Source organism: Onychostoma macrolepis, chromosome 05, assembly GCF_012432095.1.
Source record: "Onychostoma macrolepis isolate SWU-2019 chromosome 05, ASM1243209v1, whole genome shotgun sequence".
Lineage (NCBI taxonomy): Eukaryota > Metazoa > Chordata > Actinopteri > Cypriniformes > Cyprinidae > Onychostoma > Onychostoma macrolepis.
The window spans coordinates 4,685,583-4,698,589 of NC_081159.1; the positions used below are offsets into that span (position 1 = coordinate 4,685,583).

Below are 13,007 nucleotides of genomic sequence, written 5' to 3' on the forward strand. Positions count from 1 at the left end.
CAATTGTTTGTACCCATTACGTCACTAAAAGTCAGACTCCCCACCTGACATGCAGGAATAGCTGCTGACATTCCTAATGTGCCTGACAGCATTGTTTAAACTCTCCTCTTTGGCAGGAGCAAAGTGCTTGATGATTTGTCCAAAGTAAATGCATTCTACAGCGATATGAGAAATACCTCATACAAGTGTAAGCAAAGACTGACTCATTAGACCACAGACACACTGCCATCACAGAGGTTTACATTTTTGTAGTCTCAAAGGAGTAAATCTAGAATCCTGTTTATATAACACTGTGTTAATGCTGTTAAATGGAGAGCTACTGATTGGTATTTGTATATGGAGACTTGGGATGAAACAATTCCCGACTGCAGGATGAGCCGTGCAGGATGAGTTTATTATTTACTTTCAATCTTAAATGTAGCTTATATTTACGAAGGACTGTTGATGGCAAGCCCAAGGTTTGGGGGGTCAGCCCAGCTACCTGAACATGAGCTGTTCAAATGTCTGGGGTCAGTAAGATTTTTTAAGAAATTAGTTATTTAAATATACACTTATTTTAAATTGTAACAATATTGAACAGTAATACAGTTTGTACTGTGTATTTCACTAAATAAATCCAGCCTTGGTGAGCACAATAGACTTCTTTTAAAAACATTTAAAAATCTTACCAACCCCAAACACATGAACATTATATCTTGATTTAAATGTGAGAAGTTGCATGTTCAAATCTTGCACAACTTTTTAAAATAAACCAATCAAAATGACAGGTACCAGTACATGTATATCATTAATGGCTGTGTGTTTGGTTGCCAGGGTTGGGCAAAATAGAAGAAATGGTTCCCTTTCAATTCCTGAGTTTGAATCGAATTGGCCACAGAATGTGAATGACAGAGAGAAATTTACTAGATTGCAATTTGAAAGAAATGTAACACAGGTGATGCATTCTACGAAATGAAGTGTTCTTCCACAATGGTTCACAAAAGTTAATTAAATGATGAAATTTCATGGATTGAATATCCATTGCTTAAGGTTGAATATCGATTACAAATATCATTTACATTCAATTTCAATTTATTTTAATTCTGCTTCCTTGCATTCAAATGGCAAATCTGCAAACTTTTTACTACCTCAATTCAAATTCAGGAATTCAGGAACTGAATTGGAATTTTAAAGGTGTTTTCAATTCTAAAAGGCCCACAAACCTGTTGACATAATTTTTGGACTATCACTGGAACAGAGATGCGGAGCACTCGTCTGGGACAGCTATGTGTGGCTCAGCCTCCACCATTGACTAAAGGGAAAGAAAAAAAAGAGCATTGTGAGAGATCACGTGACCCTTCGACAGCGATGCACGCGTAGTCCTTCGCTCTGCTCACTCGGTCAAATATTATATAATCCTGTCAGTAAATTTCAAACTACTCTATATTTAACCCATCATGAATACTTCAACAGTCAAAGACGATCGGAAAAGAGAGATTGAGCAATCGCTCTCTGGAGATTCCACCATCTCCAGAGAGGATCTCGACGGTGCTAACGGTATCAAGCTAGCACTTAAAGAGCAGCAAAGTACTTTGGATTCAGTAGTGGCCTCGACAGTAAGAGATGCGGTAGACTCTGTACTGACCCCAGCATTGCGTGACCTGCGTGCGGACATACAAGCGACCAACAATTCTGTTAAAGAGCTAAGAGCAGAGCTTGAGGGACTAGCTAGCGCGGGCGAAGCAGACACGTGACCGGGTCGATTCCATTGAAGATAGGAGCAGGAGAAATAACGTACGACTCGTGGGGTTGCCGGGGGGGGCGGAGGGCTCCGATGCAGCTGACTTCCTCAGAGCTAATCTTTCCAAGTGGATCCCTTCATTGAAAGGCCGTGACATCGAAATTGACCGGACCCATCGTGTGTATGACGGAAGGAAAAACTCAGATCGGCCGCGTACTCTCATCTTCCGTGTACTAAGGTGGCATGACAGATCGATTTAAAGAAATCTGACGTGGCATGTTTCCAGAATAAGTATTATAAATTGGCAGCCTACTCCTGCGTTCTTAATAAAACTAAGGGGGTGCTTATCTTTGTTAACAGGAAGTTATATTTAACAATTGAACATATCGGAAGTGATGAGGAGGGTAGATTTGTTTTTATCCGTTGCAAGATACATAATAATAGGTTAGCATTTGTCTCTATTTACGGTCCGAATGAGACAGACAGTGAATTCTTTACAAATATTTCCAAGACACTATTTGAGCATACTGATTGCCCATTAGTGGTGGGTGGTGATTTTTATGCTGTCGTAAATCCTGCTTTGGATAAATCTCAATCTGATACAACAGTCAATCCATCTTCTAAATTACTGAATGCATTTATCACTGAGCTCAATTTAATCGATCTTTGGGGAATTCAGAATACTAAATCTAAGGACTTCACTTTTTTTTCTAATAGACATAAGACTTTCTCTAGGATAGACTACATATTTCTCAGCCCATCTTTAATTTAGTCTAATTCCTCCATCTCTATATTACCAATTTTATTATCTGATCATTCTGCTGTGTTATGCAATATTCCTATTTCCTATGGCGCTTTAACATATCATTATTAAGTAATCAGACCTTCATTACTTCTCTAAAAGAATATATAAAGGAATTGAAATTGAAATTAATATGCCCTCTTATGTGGATCCTCAAATACTGTGGGAAACGACTAAGTGTACTATACAAGGATTCTGTATATCTTTCTCTTCTACTCTTGCCAAAGCGAAAATTCACCAGTTTACACAATAAGAAAATAAAATCCAATTACAAAACCTACAAAAACAACATTTTACTGGGCAACAGGCTACACAGCTGTCCTCTTTAAAGGAAGAATATGATTTACTTTCACACTCAAAAGGCAGAATTTATCTTACATAGGATTAGGCAAAAATATTATTTCGAATCAGAGAGACCTAGTCACCTATTGACCCTTAGGCTGAAAGAATGCGAGTCTAAGGCATATACAGGTGCATCTCAATAAATTAGAATGTCGTGGAAAAGTTCATTTATTTCAGTAATTCAACTCAAATTGTGAAACTCGTGTATTAAATAAATTCAATGCACACAGACTGAAGTAATTTAAGTCTTTGGTTCTTTTAATTGTAATGATTTTGGCTCACATTTAACAAAAACCCACCAATTCACTATCTCAAAAAATTAGAATATGGCGACATGCCAAACAGCTAATCAACTCAAAATACCTGCAAAGGTTTCCTGAGCCTTCAAAATGGTCTCTCAGTTTGGTTCACTAGGCTACACAATCATGGGGAAGACTGCTGATCTGACAGTTGTCCAGAAGACAATCATTAACACCCTTCACAAGGAGGGTAAGCCACAAACATTCATTGCCAAAGAAGCTGGCTGTTCACAGAGTGCTGTATCCAAGCATGTTAAGAGAAAGTTGAGTGGAAGGAAAAAGTGTGGAAGAAAAAGATGCACAACCAACCGAGAGAACCACAGCCTTATGAGGATTGTCAAGCAAAATCCATTCAAGAATTTGGGTGAACTTCACAAGGAATGGACTGAGGCTGGGGTCAAGGCATCAAGAGCCACCACACACAGACGTGTCAAGGAATTTGGCTACAGTTGTCGTATTCCTCTTGTTAAGCCACTCCTGAACCACAGACAACGTCAGAGGTGTCTTACCTGGGCTAAGGAGAAGAAGAACTGGACTGTTGCCCAGTGGTCCAAAGTCCTCTTTTCAGATGAGAGCAAGTTTTGTATTTCATTTGGAAACCAAGGTCCTAGAGTCTGGAGGAAGGGTGGAGAAGCTCATAGCCCAAGTTGCTTGAAGTCCACTGTTAAGTTTCCACAGTCTGTGATGACTTGGGGTGCAATGTCATCTGCTGGTGTTGGTCCATTGTGTTTTTTGAAAACCAAAGTCACTGCACCCGTTTACCAAGAAATTTTGGAGTACTTCATGCTTCCTTCTGCTGACCAGCTTTTTGAAGATGCTGATTTCATTTTCCAGCAGGATTTGCCACCTGCCCACACTGCCAAAAGCACCAAAAGTTGGTTAAATGACCATGGTGTTGGTGTGCTTGACTGGCCAGCAAACTCACCAGACCTGAACCCCATAGAGAAGCTATGGCGTATTATCAAGAGGAAAATGAGAAACAAGAGACCAAAAAATGCAGATGAGCTGAAGGCCACTGTCAAAGAAACCTGGGCTTCCATACCACCTCAGCAGTGCCACAAACTGATCACCTCCATGCCACACCGAATTGAGGCAGTAATTAAAGCAAAATGAGCCCCTACCAAGTATTGAGTACATATACAGTAAATTAACATACTTTCCAGAAGGCGAACAATTCACTAAAAATGTTTTTTTTTTTTTTATTGGTCTTATCAAGTATTCTAATTTGTTGAGATTGTTGAGTGAATTGGTGGGTTTTTGTTAAATGTGAGCCAAAAGATGGTCTCCCCCTTGAATTATATTTGGAAATTTGGGATTTGGTAGGGACACTTATGCTTAATTAATTTAATTTTGCAATTGAGCATGGTGTATTTCATAGAGATCAAAAAACATCATTGATATCATTACTTCTTAAAAAAGGGAAAGATCCATTAGATTGTTCCAGCTACAGACCGATATCACTTATCCCATGTGATCTAAAAATCTATGCTAAAGTTTTTGCTTCTCATATGGAGAAGGTAATTCATAGTTTGATCAAGGAGGACCAAACCGGTTTTATGCTTCTTTAGCCTTTGACAGGCTAGAGTGGAACTATATGTGGGCAGTTCTGCAATGTTTCGGCTTCGGTGAACATTTCATTTCTATGATTAAGACATTATACCACTCACCTGCAGCATCAGTCTTGACTGGTAATATTATTTCCTTCCCGTTCCCTTTACAGCGAGGAACGAGGCAGGGATGTCCGCTTTCCCCCTTATTGTTTTGCTTATCTCTTGAACCCTTAGCACAAGCCATCACGAAATCTGAAGTATCGATTAAGATTCATGATCATAATAATAGTATTTCATTGTACGCTGATGATATTATTCTATATTTAGACCACTTTGATGTTTCAGTCTCTAGTATAATTAAGGATTTTGATCATTTTAGTAGCTTATCAGGATACAAAATAAATTGGAGCAAATCTGCTTTTAATGCCAATTAACAATGTTAAGGTTAATTCTTCTATTCCCTCATTTATCCCTATTAAGGAATCTTTCATCTATTTGGGCATTACCATATATAAAAACATTCATAAGATTGCCAGAGACAATTTTAATAGTATTCTAGTTAAGGTCAAAAATGACATTCAAAGATGGAAGAATCTTAAAGTCTCTCTTCAAGGAATAATCTCCACAGTTAAGATGAATTTGTTACTTCAGTTTAATTTTCTTTTCTATATGCTACCACTTTCTCCCCCTCCAGGTTACTTTAAGGAGATCAACTCCATACTTTCTCAATTTATCTGGAATGATAAACGCCCCAGAATCAAACTTACCACAATACAACATCCTATACGCGCAGGGGGACTGGCTGTACCAAATTTTGAATTCTATTATTGGTCATTCCAACTTAAGGCTTTTTATTGAGGGTTGAGGGTTGATCCTCAATCGAAAGTTTCATGGAGAGTGATTGAAGCTGACATGGTTAAACCAAATAGACTCCAAGATATGTTAAGGAAAGGAGGAAAGGACGTGACGTGTGGCCAAGTATGGTGGCCAAGTATGGTGTCCCATACTTGGAACCCATCCAAGTATATATATACACACACACACACGATCCCTGCCATGACTGCCCCATTATTTACTGGCACAGGGAAAAAAGGTGATCATTTTAAATTTGGTCCAGTTGTGGCAAATCCTATTAAAATCTGAACATCTGATAGGAGGACCCATCAAATTTTGTAACAGTACACCTTTATGGCACAATTTTAATTTTGTATGCGGAAATCATCCATTTGTCCAACCCTCTTGGTCATCTTTAGGCGTAAACATGTGCGGTGATATATATGATAATCAGGGCCTCTGTTCATTTCAGACATTAAGATCTAAATTTTGTTTATCAGCATCCACATATTTAGTCTTTCTTCAATTACGTTCTGCTCTCAAAGCGTACGGATTTTAATTACCAATTACCATTGCCCCATGGACCTCCCAAGTGTCTGGGCCCGAGCCAGAACCAGCACACCGTCCAGCCCGTCAGCTGCAGTACACTCAAGCCCACCGCCTTCCGCAGCCAACGCAAGCCCGCCACCGTTCTCAGCTCAGTCAAGCCTGCCGTCCATGGGGAACTCAACGCCGCTATCCGCGGCTCTCCCAAGCCCACCGTCCACGGGGAAATTCACACCGCCATCCGCGGCCAACACATGCACGTCGTCCGCGGGGAACTCAACGCCGCTGTCCGCGGTTATCCTAAGCCTGCCGTCCGCGGGGAAATTCACACCGCCGTCTGTGGCCCACACAAGCCCACCGCCATTCGTGGCCAAAGCAAGCCCGCCGGCGGTTCATGTGGCAAGCCTGCCGGTCGCAACTCCCCCCAGGCCAGCCCCTCGTAAGCACTATGCTGTGCCTGCGCCTCCCGAGTGCCCTCCAAAACCCGCTCCTCACAAGCGCCCTCCAAAGCCCGGCTCTCCAGGGCCAGTCCCGTCCAGCCCTCCATCGTCTCCGCTGGTCCCGTCCAGCCCCACGCTTTCAGAGCACCCCCAAGTGTCCGCACTTCCTGAGCACCCACCAGAGCCCGCTCAACCTGAGCGCCCACCAGACTCCATAGTTTCCTCCTGGAAAATTTCTGGGGGGGGTCCGATTCCCCTGACCCACCCTGGAGGCCTTCCTAAGCTCCTCCCTGTTCCTGCCCTGCACCGGCCTCCAGGGCGCCTGCCCCCCTCCCCGGTAGAACTGTTACGGCGCAGGACGTGCCTACCGGGAGGGGGGCGATCTGTCACGTGTGTCTTGTTCCCCATGCCCATATTTGGTCCTTCCTGTTCCTGTCTTTATTAGTTCATTAGTCTCCATCTGTGTTTGATTTTCTCCTCACCTGATTCTGTTCTCTTTGATTAATTTCCAGTGTTCTTAAGCCTAATGTTTCCCTGTGTCTGATGTCCGGTATTGTTTGTCTTTCCCCCGTACTCTAGGTTTCCCTGTGTTTGAGCTTCATTAAAAGAAGGTTTGATTGTGCTCCTCGACTCCTGCATTCTCCTTGCTCCAGCGTAGATGTGACAGTATGAAGGAATGACTTTTTTTTTTTTCTCCCTCTCTCTCTGCTTTTTGACTGGACTTTTGAAGTGTTGATTGTATGTCTGTTTTTTTGTTTTGTTTGTTTTGAATGGATGTTGTGATGTAGTGCGTAGAAATGAATAAAAAGTTGATGACAAAAAAAGAAAAAAAAAGAGCATTGTTACAGACTTCAAAGTTTATCAATGACTTGTAAGGTGAGGACTCACAGCTAAATAATCTCAGATATCTTACTACAGCCACCACCTTCAGCAAACATGAAAAGAGATCACATAAATCACAGATCTTCAGGGAAGCTGAGTTAAAAGACAAGCTTACAACCTCTTGTTGACAGTATTTCAAAACAAAAGTGAATCTGTAGTGTACAGAAGCAGAATTCATGTTAGGTCAGCAAAACAAGTCAAAGCGTTCTTGCTTATGTATGCAAATTACTGAAACATTTACAAAGCAAAAATGCACTGAACGGTTCACGTTTTCCAACTCACTCATAAAGTGTTTTGTGCAGTCCACATTAAGAGTGACCCCTCAATAGTGCTTTTATCCTCAGTCTAAATTACATTCAGCTAACAGGGTTGATTATTTTCAGTGTTCCTGGTTGTTATGGTTTGGATTTGATCCTGCTCCATTAGCAGGTGATTACCAGGGGAGTGCATTAATAAAACAGACACAGCATACGGAAAAAAAGACTTTCGGTACGGTAAAAACAGCAGCAGTCTGTTTATCTTTCCTGCTCAGTCCCACTGATCATCTCTCTCAGAGTGCATTAATTACTCCAGAATAGGAATTAATTTTAAGGAATTAAGCATAATACGGCTTAATTCCACTGATCGTGAGAGCTGTGTGTGCATTACAGCACAAGCGGATCTTACCGTCCTTCCTGTCTCATTTATTTCCTTCTATTCCCTCCACAGCATTCTATTGTTACCCATTATGTATTCTATTTCATTCCATTATACAGAGTGCCATTCCTAGCCATTTACTTCCATTCATTTCCATTCTGTTCTACTCCATTCCATCGGTGAAAGCTGATATCTCATTGCTGCCACTGTGGCTGGTAACTGCATCCAACATCCTGATTAGATTGAAGGTGGGAGTGAACATTGGCAGGACCCCAAAGTGTGGTGGCCCTGTGTTCGGCCACCCTCTCAGGTTCACACACACCCACAAAGGCCGTCCTTTAAGGCTGACGGAAGAGTTCACCATCGAACAAGCACAGGTCTGCCATTCCCAGTGGGTAATTATTGCTTGCTGCAAGCCTACAGACATGTACTGAATGTTATCTCAAGACCACTTTTAAGTCCCTATTATTCGCTTTCTCTTTTCCTTTCAGGGGCATCTTTCTCAGGGTCCTCTGTGTCTCTCGCACACAATCAGTTCTTCATTATCCCGGGTCAGACTCAGAAAATGGTCTACCTTCAATAAAGAGACTGAAAAAGAGGGTGAGACGGCTGCTTTACTGCTGTGAAGGATATCTGATGAAATGGGTTACAACTGAATTAGTGAATGAATCAACAGATTTCATTTAATCAAATTCATGAATTAACAAAAAAATCATGACTGGCTCTCATGGTAGATAAGGACAGACTCTAGAGTCATACATGTAGAAATCCAGTGAAAATTGTTAAAATTGAAAAATTCAGTTCTCACACAAAACAGAATTTCTATAGCTTTTTATGTTGCTTCATACTGGCTGTCTTCTTAGACAAGAGCTCTACTGCTTTCTGCAAAAGTTCTCCAAACTCTCGATGGAAAAATGACACTTTCTCCTCCATTTGCTAAACCACATGGACCATTGCAGATCATTACGAAGTGTTCAAGGCCCCTTGAGACATACTGTAAGAAGACTGTGGAAGCTGTCTGCATTAGTCAGGTCTCCATCATGAAGAGCAGACCAAAAGACTGACCTTGAATAATGGCCACGACACCATTAGTGCACCATTATAAATCTCTAACTGTCAGCAGCCAGCCTCTTTATCTTGGTTATGTGCGATAAAGTCAAAAAGTCTATAATTAGCCTGGCCAAGGTCCCATTAATTCCACTTTAAACTTTATGAACCACAATACATAGGCTAGCTTGTTTTGTCTTCTGTAAATCACTATATTAACTAAGTAGTCATATATACCATTGCATTCAAATAAAATTACTGAAAACATAGTGTTTTGATCACAATGCCCACACCTAGATCTTTACAGGGTCTCATTTATTCTATTTTGGACTATATGAAGAATTAATGAATGAATGAATGAATGAATGATGCATTAAGAATTAAGATCATGAACAGAAACACATGGACTGCAAAATACATTACCAAGAGTCAAGTAGTCAACATTCAACAGTTATAAATACTGACCTTGTAATGTGTAACACACGTCTCACAGATGCAAACTGGGTAAATAATGTTTTGTAGTTTGATTAAAATACAGTTAACATTGGCTGGCAGCATATCACATTGTTTATTACTTAGCAGAGCTAATGAATCCCGAGATTTGCACTAAAAACCAAATAATCAACACACAAGATGAAATCATCAGATGAAAGGAGTATTCAATGAAGCCCGTCTGCATTAATGTTTACTCTAACATCACCGAGTAAATTAACAAATATCCTGCTCATTGTTCCGACTTTAAAGCATACCCTACTGCCACATAAAACTCCTACACATGAGCTACTGACAATGAAAACTGCACAAACACAGTTTTATCCAGAATTAAATACTGAGGGTGCTTTATAGTGTGCTCTAGCCTCAATGCACATACATTTTCCCATATACTTTTGTCCCATCCATTGTTCTTTCAAGTGTGAATCCCCCATTAATATGCAGGTGTCATTCCCAAAATTTTGCAGTGTGTATGTGGCCGAAAAACAGAAGTTTTATACAAATTCTGAATGGATTATATACAGCCTAGAAAGTACACAAAGAGCACTCCCTTTATAATCACTAAAAAGCTGTCCTCATTCCTAGATCTTCCTAGACCGCTCAAGTTTTTGTCCATTGCTGAATTTTGCAAGCTCGTGAATCCTCTCATTAGAACAAAACGTAATGAGAGGATTCGCGAGCTGCAAAATTCAGCAATGGACAAAAACTTGAGCGATGAGTGGATTCTAACATAAACGCCTCTGATTGGCATTTAAGAAATCAGCAGATATGTCTGTGATTGGGTACATTGCTCAATGCTACAAAAAAAACACGATGTAAAAAGAAACCTTTTGACGCTCTCCAGAGTGCAAAAACAAATATGCACTGAATAGTTTGCCAGATCGGTTTCGTCCAACAGGATAGTGAATAGAGAATCTCTCGAGTTTTTCCCATAGGTGCTCAGCCATTCTGTATCGGTGCTTATAGTTTCATAAAAAATGACTAAAAATATTTTGGTTATACTGGCCACCCCTAGATCTTTATGTGGCCTTTTACTCAGTTTCACTTCACCTCCACTGTGACAATCCATCCTCCATTATGATCTTAAAAGGCCAGATCCTAAGTACCCCCACAGAGTGCATCCATAACATGGTCATTAATCAACTGACCTACGGTTCATCATCCATGCTGTAAAATAAAATTAGTCATGGCTTAGAGCTGTGAAAAGTTGACAAAACTTAGAAGCATCTGGAGGCCAGCTTTCAAACACTCCCTGTTCACACCTTCACAAGAAAACACACACACACACACTGCACCCTGTAGTTAATTCCAATGGGCACATAGAAGTTCTTATGTATCAATCACTTGGGATTTGAAAACATCTGACCAGGCTTTTTAAATGTTGTATTTTTAAACAGAGGCAAATCATTAGAATAACTGGCCAGATTGCCAAGTGATTGATTCATAAAACAGTTATGCATGAGGTAAATTTAAATTATGTAAAGTATAACATAGTCAGCCCATCATGACTATAAAAAATAAACCTATATCAGGACCTGATGCACTTAATGTTCATTTAAACTCAAATTATTTTAATATGTGACAAGAGACCAATGTGTACTATGAGAGACATGAAACAAGCACAACCATGCAAGAAATTGGTAGGCAGGGACAACTGTCAGTTATCTAATAATTTAATGGAGTTTTATCATTTTAAATATCTGCATACATTTATGAAACCAAAATCAACATTTTTTGAGGATGCCAACACAAAAAAAAAAAAAAAAAGAAAGAAAGAAATATTGCTCTGTACTCTCATATCCCACCACCTGTCCAAACAGCGATTACTTGAGTATTATTTACTGAAAAAGCCCAGTGTTGCTGATAATCCGGGACTAAGCTGAAAATCTGGCTGAGATGTATACGGCTGCTCTGGAGTCAACCCATTCTTCAGGCTTTCCTTGTAACAGATCAAAAAAAAGCTCAATAGATTATCCTTTCTCCATGGATGACGAAAGATATGGAGGAAATATGATCTCTTATATGATTGATGAAGTCTTATGTTTGTTGATATAAGGCTTTAGAATAACTGAGTACAGCATGTTTAGTGCGGTGAACATCTATAGTTATGGTGAAGAGTGTGATTTCCACATTACTAGCATCAATTGCGAAAGAGTGATTGTTTTCAAACAGGTTTCCCAAACACTTCCCCGTCCTACCATTGGTCAAGCAAACTGATAGCCCCGCCCCAAACTCACACCGTTGGTTGAGCCGATGTTGCTATGCTGGGCTGGTCAGGATGCGCAAGCAAACAAAACAAGCAAAGTTTTGATAGTACCACAGTTTTTATGCTTCTTGAGGCATTCAACCTACAAATAGCTTGCTTATATCTGTCTCTGCATCTCAAGCTTGAGTAGGAAATAGTATTTTACATTGGAAAAATTAACAGACTTTCTGGAGTTTCTGAATACCCAGGTACCTCAATCAGTACTAAAAGTTCCAGCCTTTCATTGAGCGAAGGATAAAGCTGCTGAATTTTTTAGCTAAAACCCATTTTCTGAGCCAAGAATTAGCAACAGATTTACGCTTATGCTGGCATGACTGCACGTCCTCCAACTGCCCAGGCATCTTAAATGCAAACATTACTTACTGCAACTCGAAGAGCTTAGTGTGATTTTCCTCAGAACGATTTCATCTCACACTGATGCTGAGAGTCAGCGACTGGTCAAGCAGAGGACGGGGATGATCAAAGGAAGATGTTACGCAGAAAGCTTTCATACAACAGACAAAAAAAAAAAAAAATTTAAAAGCTTGCACTGCCCTTCCCTTAATCTTTGAAGATACATGAAATACAATATTTGAAGTTAATATCTATGTAGTCAAACATGCAGCCAACAATTCAAGCTTGGTTCCAAAAGCATCATATGCACTACTTATTTATGATGCCTAAGAGACCTAATTTTTGGCCAAATCCCAAAGCAGTGTCTTTCATGGATAAAGACTATTTTAAAATGCATTGTAACAAGCTTAATGAAATAATAAATATATTTAATAAATAACAAAACTATATAATTCAATAGCAAAAAGGCTGTGAGGGAAGTTTTGGAATAGACCATATGTTTCACTATCACAAGCAAGAAAATCTCATGAAAAATCTTCAGGACATGCACATTTGTATGCAGGCCAAGAGACAGATCTGAAGCAATGCAATCAACTTCAATTCTGCCAAGGTCAAGAAAAGAGTTCAGCAACAGACGATGAGTCTTCAACTCATACAGTACATTCTGCACACTGATAACAGGAAATTAAGAGTAAAGTGATGAACACAGTGCAATAAAAGCCATAAAAGATAAATCAAGGAAAAACATGTGAAGCATCACAGAGCTCAGGGGAAAACAATATATATTCTCTTTTATTATCTAATTTTGTCCAGAGACT

At 39.9% G+C, this 13,007-nt stretch overlaps 1 protein-coding gene across 5 annotated transcripts in view; it reads right to left on the reverse strand.

The window, feature by feature from the left end:
• Nucleotides 1-13,007, reverse strand: part of wscd2 (WSC domain containing 2) — a 67,094-nt gene that overhangs the window by 45,147 nt on the left and 8,940 nt on the right. For 3 of the 5 annotated variants that reach the window (XM_058774899.1, XM_058774900.1, XM_058774898.1), the window contains exon 2: nucleotides 1,203-1,291. The exons of the other annotated variants lie outside the window; for them this stretch is intronic. The gene's annotated coding sequence lies outside the window, so the exon portion shown is untranslated. The remainder of the gene's footprint in view (nucleotides 1-1,202; nucleotides 1,292-13,007) is intronic. 5 annotated transcript variants of the gene reach the window in all.